This window comes from Cyprinus carpio, chromosome A3 (genome assembly GCF_018340385.1).
Source record: "Cyprinus carpio isolate SPL01 chromosome A3, ASM1834038v1, whole genome shotgun sequence".
In the NCBI taxonomy this organism is placed as follows: domain Eukaryota; kingdom Metazoa; phylum Chordata; class Actinopteri; order Cypriniformes; family Cyprinidae; genus Cyprinus; species Cyprinus carpio.
The window spans coordinates 13,617,734-13,628,069 of NC_056574.1; the positions used below are offsets into that span (position 1 = coordinate 13,617,734).

Genomic DNA, 10,336 nt, shown 5'->3' on the forward strand with positions numbered 1-10,336 from the left:
GAAATTCCCAGCAATAACTTTGCTAGGTCAAAGATTTCCGTGGACAGCAAATTAATCCGTGGTAGGCAGATCTTTCACAGAACAGTGACATTATCCCGTGTCTTTCTTTAAAAATGAAATGATGTCTGTACATCCAGTGATTAAAGGCTGCTTTACCCGCTATTTTCCATTATCATGTTACTGAATTCTTCTGAGCGCGATTCTGCCACCCCTCCCCCCTCTCCGCCGGAAAAAACTCAAAGAATCACGAATGTATGTAAGCGGCAGGTTTATTAGGAAAAAATATAAACGTTAAAAAAGGATGACTCCATAGAATCAATTAATTGTGAACAACTTATTACCATTGTGTAAATAATATGTAATCATGTAATCCATAAAAAAGTAACTGTAGTCTGATTACGAGTATTTTAAAAAGTAGTTTACTCTAATTACAAGTACTTGAGATTTGGAATCTGATTACGTAATCCAGATTACATGTAATCCGTTACTACCCAGCTCTGCAGACGGCATTTGATATTTTGTGTCTGATTTTGTATTAAGTATTTATTTTTGTTTTCTTTGCGTACAAAAAGTATTCTCGTCGCTTCATAACGTTACGGTTGAATCACTGATGGCAGATGGATTATTCTGACAATTCTTTTCATACTTTTCTGGACCTTGACACTGTTATTTATTTGCCAGTCTATGGGACAGTCACAAGCCTCCCGGTTTTCATCCAAGATATCTTAAATTGTGTTCCAAAGATGAACGAAGCTTTTATGGGTTTGGAACGACATGTGTGAATAATGACAAAAATTTCATTTTGGGATGGAGTATCCCTTTAAATGTCATTTAAATAAACACACTCAAATTAGTTTTTTATGAGCCTAAATATTCGAATACAGTATTTTTTAAAAATGCCCATCCCTAGTATCAACCAGAACCTGCCACACACAGATTTGTAACAAAAATAAAAAAACAGGATAATTGGGCATTTCTGACTTGCAAAGAACAGTACTCCAGATACTACCATGAATCACATACTGAAATGAAGTACAAATACAAGAAAATTTCTGTTTCTCTGGTCTGCTACCCATTCACTCCTGCTCCCCCATTCAGGGGTCACATCCTAAATGAGGCCAATGATCAAGTTGCTATGGCAACAAAAACTGTGAGGAGAGGAAAACAACCAGACATGCACACAGAGAGGCGTTCCACCCAACAACAGCTCAATTACACTCTGGAAGATCCCTGTGCAGTTACGACCAAACAGCAAACAAGTGGTCTGAAGACGCTGACCTACAGTCAAGCGTACATTAGGACACATATCTAACACTGTTTGTGTGTAAACAAACGATTTCTGATAATCAATGAATCTAACAATTATTAGAACAGTTAGTCAACTAATCGGCGATTATTTAACTGATCAATCAGACATTTATTGATTATTTGGCTTTTGCAATTACTTAAAATATACATATTCTAACAAATAAATTAAGGAATGTCAACTTTTGAAAGTCATTAATTTATACAAATAAATATATTTGGCACACAAAATGAGATGACAGAAACTCTCTCATTCGCCATTTAATTAGCTATATGACAAAGTACCTGAATGACACATTCTGCCTAACATCTCTCGTTGTAAGTCATATTTCTAAGAAACAAAATAAAGGTAGGCTAATTGAAAGTACATTTTATTCACAACATAATCTCTCTTAAAATACCTTATAGGGTTATGATAAGCAAAAGAGCCCTGAGCTAAATCAAACCAAACTAAAATTTTAATGAAATATTTTTTTCCCCACTAATAAAAAGATTTTATCCTTAGCTAGCTCCACACTGGAGAGCTGCTTTATAAAAATCAAAAGAAAAACAAGATATAATTCTAACTGAAAGTGACACTGACTGTTTTTTCATGTTCAGTACTGTAAAGCTGCTTGATTTAAGGCTATTTATTGCATAAAGTAGTGTTATATAAATAAACGTGATATGACTGGACTTTTCTTTACTGGAGTGCCGAACTTCAGAGTTCGTGCAAACATCCACATCGCTGTAATCAGATGTGTTTTTAAGTGCTGCTTTCACACTGCGGTCAGTTTTTGTTGTGTTTATTTTGTTATTGAGTGGAAAGCGCACAGCATATATTAACACATTCATCCAAACAACGCTCAGCAGCTTCAGGTTCGGCTGCATTTACGAACTGAAGCGCTGTCTTCTCTTGAATTGCATCCGGGAGGGCTGAATTACAGTCTTGCGCTACAGCGCCACACTGGTCAAACTGCATTATTGCAAGCTCTCACATTAGGTCATATGAGATCAAAAAAAAAAAAAAAAAAAAAAAAAGTCAACAATTTTTTTTTTTTTTTATTGTTGACATTGTCGCTAATGTCGACTAATTGTTTCAGCCCTAGTTTCATTTGAGAAAAACTACTGTGTAATATAGAAATATTACTATTGTATACTGAAATACACTCCTCAAAGTAATAACAATAAGGAATATCATACAACCTAAATATTTTTCATCCATGTTTTTATAGAGTTCTGTTGTGCAGCATCTTTAGACAAAAAATAAGAATGCAATGTTTTGTTGTAAATTGTTATATTTTCATTTGATTTCATTATAAGAGACTGATTAAACTTAAAATTTGTTTTAATGATAAATTAGTATTTATCATGAAACAGAATAGAAAAACCAAGTAGGCTAAATAAAATAGAAAAAATAGAATTTGGGAAAAAAAAAATCATTTCGTGGCTCTAAATTAAAAGGTATTTGGAGTTATGATTACATGTGTTCTCAAGGGCTAACAAACGTGCAAAGCATTTCCAACCCATTAACGTACATGAATATCATGATAAAATATGAATACAGTACAAAAAAAAAAAAAAAAAAAGTACACAAAAAAAAAAAGTGTGATCATATTTTTGGCCATATCACCCAGCCCTATTTTGCCCTATTGTTTATCTGTTCTCATTTTTAACAAAAACAAAAGATCAAAAATAACTAATAAAATTGTGTAAAGTTGGTGTTAGAATTTAAGACAAAAATAAACAAGCTTTCTGCATTTTTACTGTCATGAATGACTTTTGCACATAAAATGTCACACATAATATGGAACACACGGTATCAATTATTAAAAAAATAAATAAATTAATTAAAAAAAAAAAAAAAGTGTATTTCTCAAAATCCTGAAAATTACTGCTTCAAAACCAGTCAGTTTTGATAGCAAAAATCACGAAATATTGCCAGATCCACAATATACACAAACGAAACAACTGACTGTACTCACCTGGGTTGTGATTTAAAAGCCATTTCAATTCTCTAGAATATAATAAACCCCAAACCTTAATACAATTTCACAGTCACAAACGGAACCTGACACCAATTCACCTCGAATTCCAACATAACGATATTTAACAAGCGAGCAAAAACGCTTAGCGCCTAAACTCACCGCTGAACACAAAAACAAGTTAACACTAGGAAACCTGTCAGTCATTCAGCAGCTGTCAATCACACATCTATGATGTCAGATAAACACAGATCTGCTTCGCTCACGAGTTCAGGTGAATAACTAACAGCGTTCACTGAATGCACTTAATATACTGAGCGTCTAAACCTGTCCATAAGTAGATATATCGGATATTTCTGCTGCAAAATCGGAGGATTTAACGTTACTCAGTAAATCTGAGCGCAAACCGAAAGCGCTGCGAGGCTAATAACACTGCTCCAAACTGATGCCGTTTTCACAAAACGCACTTTAATGTAAGGAATAGTAACTTTAATAAATGCGGAAAGATGAAACTAAAACATGACTAACGTCACTGACTCACGCACATTTTGTTTTAATAAAAATGTAGAGGTTGTGTGTTTCTCCGTTACACGGAGGAGCAACACAAAATGGCGACTGCGGGCAGCTCAGAGGAGTGCTTATGCTCAAAGTCGCTAAAACACCTAGGGCCACACCATTATAGTACCATTAAACGAGTTTATAGTCATGCAAAACATTTGTTAAGGCAATGTAATGCGGTTGAGAGACTGTAACAGGCATTAAAAGCGGGAGAGTGCGCTGCACGTTTCCTTCGTCCCGCTAAAGATGCTAACGGTGTACGACACGGACTCGTCCGGCGTGTGTACTTATCAGTGTGTGTGCGTGCAATCAAAACAACACTCTACACTCAACACCCAGAGCTTCAAGCGAGCGCGGCCCGTTATTAAAACACGTCTGTCAATGTCAGACGCTTGAGACGAGCGCGGATCACATGAACCCGACTAAATTAATCTGACTTTGCGTAACGTGTGCGCTTATTCTCGTTCAATTTTACGTCAAATCTTCCAGCATTCCCGCACAGGGAAACGTGAGATTATCGCGCAGCTCGGCCGTCAAGCTGCGCAGAGCAGGGATGCGATGCTGTGCTAGCACTGGACAGCAAACGGCCTAATGCTAATAAACAACCTCGGAGCCCTCCGTTAGCCGCTCTCTTTGACGTACAAGGGATAATTCGGCGCTAAAACGCAAAAGCAACCAGCACAAGAACGAAGTAACATCCAAACTGACCCGTTATCATGAATGGGGATGTCTCTCCGAGCTGTTAGCTTTAGCACTCAGCGACGCACAGGCCGCTTTCCCCGCGCGCACCAGACAATCATTTCAGCGCTGAATCGCGCGCTTGACCGCTGCACGAAACGACGCCACACACGCCGGGACCTTTAAGAAGAGCTAAACGCTTTGCACAAGTCTGCTTGTGTATTTACCTTCGTTATTTTGTTGTGAGGGCGCGCGGGCTCTTTCTCTCCCACAATCCAGAACAAACAGCTCGAAACGTCGGTGACGTCATGCGCGCGGAGGACGCACAGGACGTGAGGACCGTGAGCGCTGCTGTCACACGTGTGTGAAAGCTCGCTTAAAACCGCTCCGCTCTGATCTCTTCCGTCTGCTGTGTGAAGATCGGTGTTAACAGTGCAATCAAAAGTGCGTGATTAAATAGTACGATTTAAATAAACTACATATATGCGCCGAATTGAGTCTATTAATAAAGTAACTTAAAATTATCTATCTATTTATCTATCTATCTATCTATGAACAAGACTCGATTCCCCCTTAAAGACATAAAAACAAGTAAGGGGTCATAAAAAAAATTCTTGTAAATATGAAGATTAATTTCTACAGCTCTGCCTGAGTTTAAATTGTAATTTTGGACGCCCCTGAAATGGGTCATTCCATTAATATTAACAGTTGAACTAAAGAAAAACCAGCTCATTTAAGCACATTCATTTATTGCATGGAGCAAGAGCTACAATGTTTACAATGAAAATGCACTGAGATTTCAATCACAAAGAGAGTGCACCATGACCCAGAGAAAGAGAACAAATAGGGTTTATATATATATATATATATTATATATATATATATATATATATATATATATATATATATATATATATATATACTGTTTTATGTGTTATTCGGCATAATATTGTAGGGTTAAACATTTTTGAAAAATAACACCCATGATATTTTTTATAATGAAAAGTGGGGCCTATTCTCAAAATAATACATTTTACAATATAATTTAAGACTTTATAAAAAAAACTGAGATGTATAAAGTATATTTTTTTCATAGACCGCAGATGCATATTCATGTTTGTCATTTTAAAGTCATATTTCGCGGAAAAGTAGGCTACGTATTTTTGATGTGTGCAATCTGCTCAACCACTTTGGACAGGAAAAATTAATGTAATTTAGTTTTAACTAAAATAAATAAATACCTAAATAAATAAATAAATAAATTAGGAATATAAATATAAAGGCTACATATATACATTCAAGTTAAGATAATAAAAAAAGAGGCTTGTATTTAAGCCAGTCTCCCAGACCATGTATTTGTTCAGTGACAGTTGTTTATTTTGAAAGGTGAACTTCTCTGAAGTAGAGGGACATTTGCTACACAGATCCCGTGTCTCTCTGATTATTAAAATTAGTCATGCAGTGCAATACTTTGATGCACCTACTTTTATTACCAACACAACTAAGATTATTAATTCTCTCTTCAGTATATTAAATGCTTGTGTTCAGCACAGCTGGAATCACTGCTTGTGTGGTTTTCATGGCCTGGATTTAGGGATCCCTATGGGACCGTCCGAAAGAAACCCCCAGACTGCCTGAAAGACCCTGCACTTGGTGAGCATGCCTATCTGAAGGGCACAGAGAGAAGATTTATAATGAAGAATGTAAAAAAATGTAAGGCCTATCTGATGAATTTAAAAGCACTTAACAAAGTAATATGCACAAGGTCATTAGATACTCTGTCGAAGATGTGAATAAAACGATTATTGGAGTAAGAAAAATACTATTTCAGTCTTTCGACTTCAAGATTTCACTTTAATTCAATGTGTTACTTCCGGTGTTGGGCAGTAGTTACTATTAACTAGTTACAGTAATAATATTACTTTTTGCAGTAACTAGTAGTGTAACTAATTACTAATTTCTAATAATAAAATAATAAAAAACTAATAATTTCAGTAATAATATTACTGAAATTACTTAGTTCCTTTTGATGCCTCAACCCCTACTGATTTAAAATCCAACAATCCAATAATTCCTGGATTTATTTTGATAATTGTCACAACTTGAACAGGCACACGAAGTCACCAGTGCATAATTAAAAATCTTGTGAACTTATGTGATTTCTTTTGATAAAATACTTCATGAAATATAATCATAAATGGGTAACAGAAATTATAACTACAATTAGCTTCAAGCTACACGTGACAATTAATACAACACTTTTACTTAAAAGTCACTATCAGTCACAACTGAATGTTTGTAAAAACGTCTGACGGGGATCCAATGTAGATTTTGGTCAAATGATGAGACAGAAATATATTATTAGCAACATTTTAGAAGGATTTTATGGGGAAGATACACAATTACAACTTTTGTGGTGCGTGAAGGAACAGTAATGTAACTAGTAGTGTAACTAGTTGCTAGAAAGTAAGAAGTAAAGTAATAATATTACCTTTGAAAGGGGTAACTAGTAACAAGTATAAATTACTTTTTTTGAGTAACGAGCCCAACACTGGTTAGGCTACTTCCCGTTTCTTTGTAATTATCTAGGACATTTACTAGCAATTTCTGAGTGTAATTTGTTTTAAAGTAAGTCATATTTTTTTCTGTGTGATCTGTGTTCGTTCTTTAGTTAAAACGGTGAATGAAAGGCTAAATAATGATCGTCCATATCTTGTGCTCTTGCGCCACCTGTGTTTAGACGATGAACACGACGCTTTAGTCTTTGATGAAATCACACGGAGCAGCGTGACAAGCAAACTCAGTGTTAATCTTTCTCAAATGTGATTTTTATTTAATATTGGTGGAATAGGAATTGAAAAGAGTGGCGAGGTATTCACAAGTTTTATTTATTGATTTTTTTACTCAGTCGGTCTGTACCTGCAATGTTTTGACCTCTTGTTGTGACATTTCTTGGTATTTTTACCCTTCAGACTCCGGCTTGAGGTTTCATTATGTAACCAAATGAGACCACAGAAAGTCCCTAATGTTGTTCCATGGTTTCCCCGAAAACTGTTTACGTCCTCCTTTAATTTTTTTCTCTCTGCTTATTTTACGTTGTAGATCTGATGCAGTAAGTTTTGTAAAGTGTTTCTGCATATCGTTTTGTGAAAGCATACAGACATTTCAGAAATAATGTTACAGATTATTCTTTTATTATATTATATCAGAATGTTGTTGCAATTTGGATATATTATATTATGTTGTTTTATATTTATATAAAATATATTATCATTTTAAATTACTTAATATATATGACCTGCAGCTACTCCTGGCGTTACCAATTACAGGAATTCAGTAGTCATTACCACACGGTGGCGCTAGATGCGCGTGGCTGTGGAGATTCTGACAAACTGAAGACACTCTTATATGACATCAGAGACACCATCGATGAACTGGGCACTTACTGACTATATCACAAATGTATAGTAGAGGCCCCTGACCATAAATTAAGGTAGGATAGATTCTGGGTCGTACCGGAGGTTATATGTTTAACCAATGATCAGTGTTGGGCAGTAACTAGTTACTAGTAAGTTACTGTAATAATATTACTTTTTGCAGTAACTAGTAGTGTAACCTATTACTAATAAGATTTCAGTAATAATATTACAGTTGCCATCCATAAAACAACTCATTACTTAGTTCCTTTTGATGCCTCAACCCCGTCTGATTTGAAATCCAACAATCCAATAATTCCTAGATTTATTTTGATAATTGTCATGACCCGCACAGGAACATGAAGTCACCAGTGCATCAGGAAAGCTTGGAATATGGAAAAGCTTACATTCAGCAGATGGAAATATTGCCATTACACTGGCTTTGTCAGGAGAAAAGGTGATCTGAACACAGATGTTGTGGCATTACTTTACTCTGGCAGTCTTGCCCACCCACATTCCTCTGCTCCCCATATAAATTATATTACTATAATTAAAAATCTTATGAACTCATGTGAATTCTTTTGATACAATACTTCATGAAATATAATCACATTTGAGTAACAGAGAAATTATAGCTACAATTAGCTTCAAGCTACAATTTATACAACACTTTGACTTAAAAGTCAGTCACCACTGAGTATTTGTAATAACTTCTGACTGCGATCTAATGTAGATTTTGGTCAAATGATGAGGCAGAAATATATTGTTAGTAACATTCTCAAATAAATTTATGGGGAAGATACACAATTATCTAAATAACCAAGTAATCATGAGCGCTTGCTTATTTACTAAACACACATAAAGAAACTATATTTACAGGCTATTTGTTTGGTTTGTTTTTATTATTATTATCTTTTATTAGTTGTTCTTTTGCAACTGCTCTTTTTCAGGTGGGACACTGCCCCTCCTGCCCATACAGATGGGCCACAGCTGAATGTAAATTATGTATTGTCTTAGTAAATAAGCCCTGGAATGATATGTGTTTAATTACAGGTCACACCAGTTGTATATTGGTGGGCCATGATCTGGCATGGCATTTTGCACTGGAGAGACCAAACATGGTGCAACTTCTCATTGCCCTCATCCTGCCTCATGCCTCATATACTGAGAATTTCGAGATAGGGCATCATTTCATTTCTGTTTTTCAACACAACTCTGATTCTTAACCAAAACATATGTGGGCACAGACAATTGATAGTCATTTCTGGAAAACCCAGATGCAGTTCTGAGAAGATCCCCTCAGATGTTGTGCTCAGGACATGCATGTTTCTTCCAGTTAACGATGCTGCCCACAATTGTTTTGTCTCTTCATGATTTTAAGGTAGTATAAGCACTTTTAACCATTAACTCTTTAAGCCCTCTAATGTTTAAGCCCATGGTAATGTGTTTTGACAGTGATATTCCTGTAACAGGAAACAGACTGAAGATCAACTCTAGTTAACTTCCTGTCCTTTGCATTTGAGTCTAAGGTGACAGTTTAGAAGTGGTGACAGCGGGTTCTCTGCAACTCGTATTTCTCATGTGCGTATAGTTGGTTCGAAGTCTATTTTGTGGCAGGAATTTGGGCATCAGGAACAAATCCAGATGATTGACTGAGACCCAGCTGGAGGGGTACCTATACCGGCTGTCCCAGCCCGGGGGTCTCACAGGCCCTCTGAACTACTTTCGTTCTCTTCTCAGGTATAAAATGAATCACACTTTAATTTCTGTGTCATTGGTGGTATATAGCTTTAAGTGGTAATTATGCACTTCTCTTTCTAGAGTAACACAGGATGTCAGTGTGTTCTATGTGTTAATTTGGGGTGAAGCAGACAATATACTGGTTGAGGGCATGTCTGGTGGTACTTAGCCTTGTGTAAGGGGTCTGGTTGTCATTTACACTATTCCCGAATGCAGCCACTGGGTTCAGCAAGATCAACCTGAGAAAGTCAACAAACTCATATGAGACTTTGTTCTAGATAAAAACATAATAAAACACAATCAATGAAGAAATTATTTTGAGTTATTAGCTCTATCAAGGTTTCTGGTTTTCACTGACAAAATAACACTTTCATTTAGTCTGGTTTGTCTTAAATGAAGTAAAAGAAATAGAAAAAACTCCCTGTTTGGTTTGAGATCTGTTCAGTAAACTGTCTCACATGGGCGAGGGAGAAAATTTATGTTGTATAACTCATTATGTTAGGAAATATTTATAGGTATATGCAAAGTTTTCTTCCAAATGTTAAATTATAAGTTCAACATTAAGTTAAACATCCAACATAATGACCAAGGAGTGTAGCCTGTCATGTTTTACAGTCTGTTTAAATTTAATGACTAAATACTGTACAACCACATCAAAATGTCTCATGTGTATGT

At 35.7% G+C, this 10,336-nt stretch overlaps 1 protein-coding gene across 2 annotated transcripts in view; it reads right to left on the minus strand.

The window, feature by feature from the left end:
• Positions 1 to 4,886, minus strand: part of LOC109048909 (bromodomain-containing protein 4-like) — a 55,011-nt gene extending 50,125 nt beyond the window's left edge. Inside the window, exon 1 of one of the 2 annotated variants that reach the window (XM_042719273.1) lies at positions 4,733 to 4,886. The gene's annotated coding sequence lies outside the window, so the exon portion shown is untranslated. The other variant, XM_042719281.1, reaches the window with a different exon arrangement.
• Between the last annotated feature and the right edge of the window lie 5,450 nt (positions 4,887 to 10,336).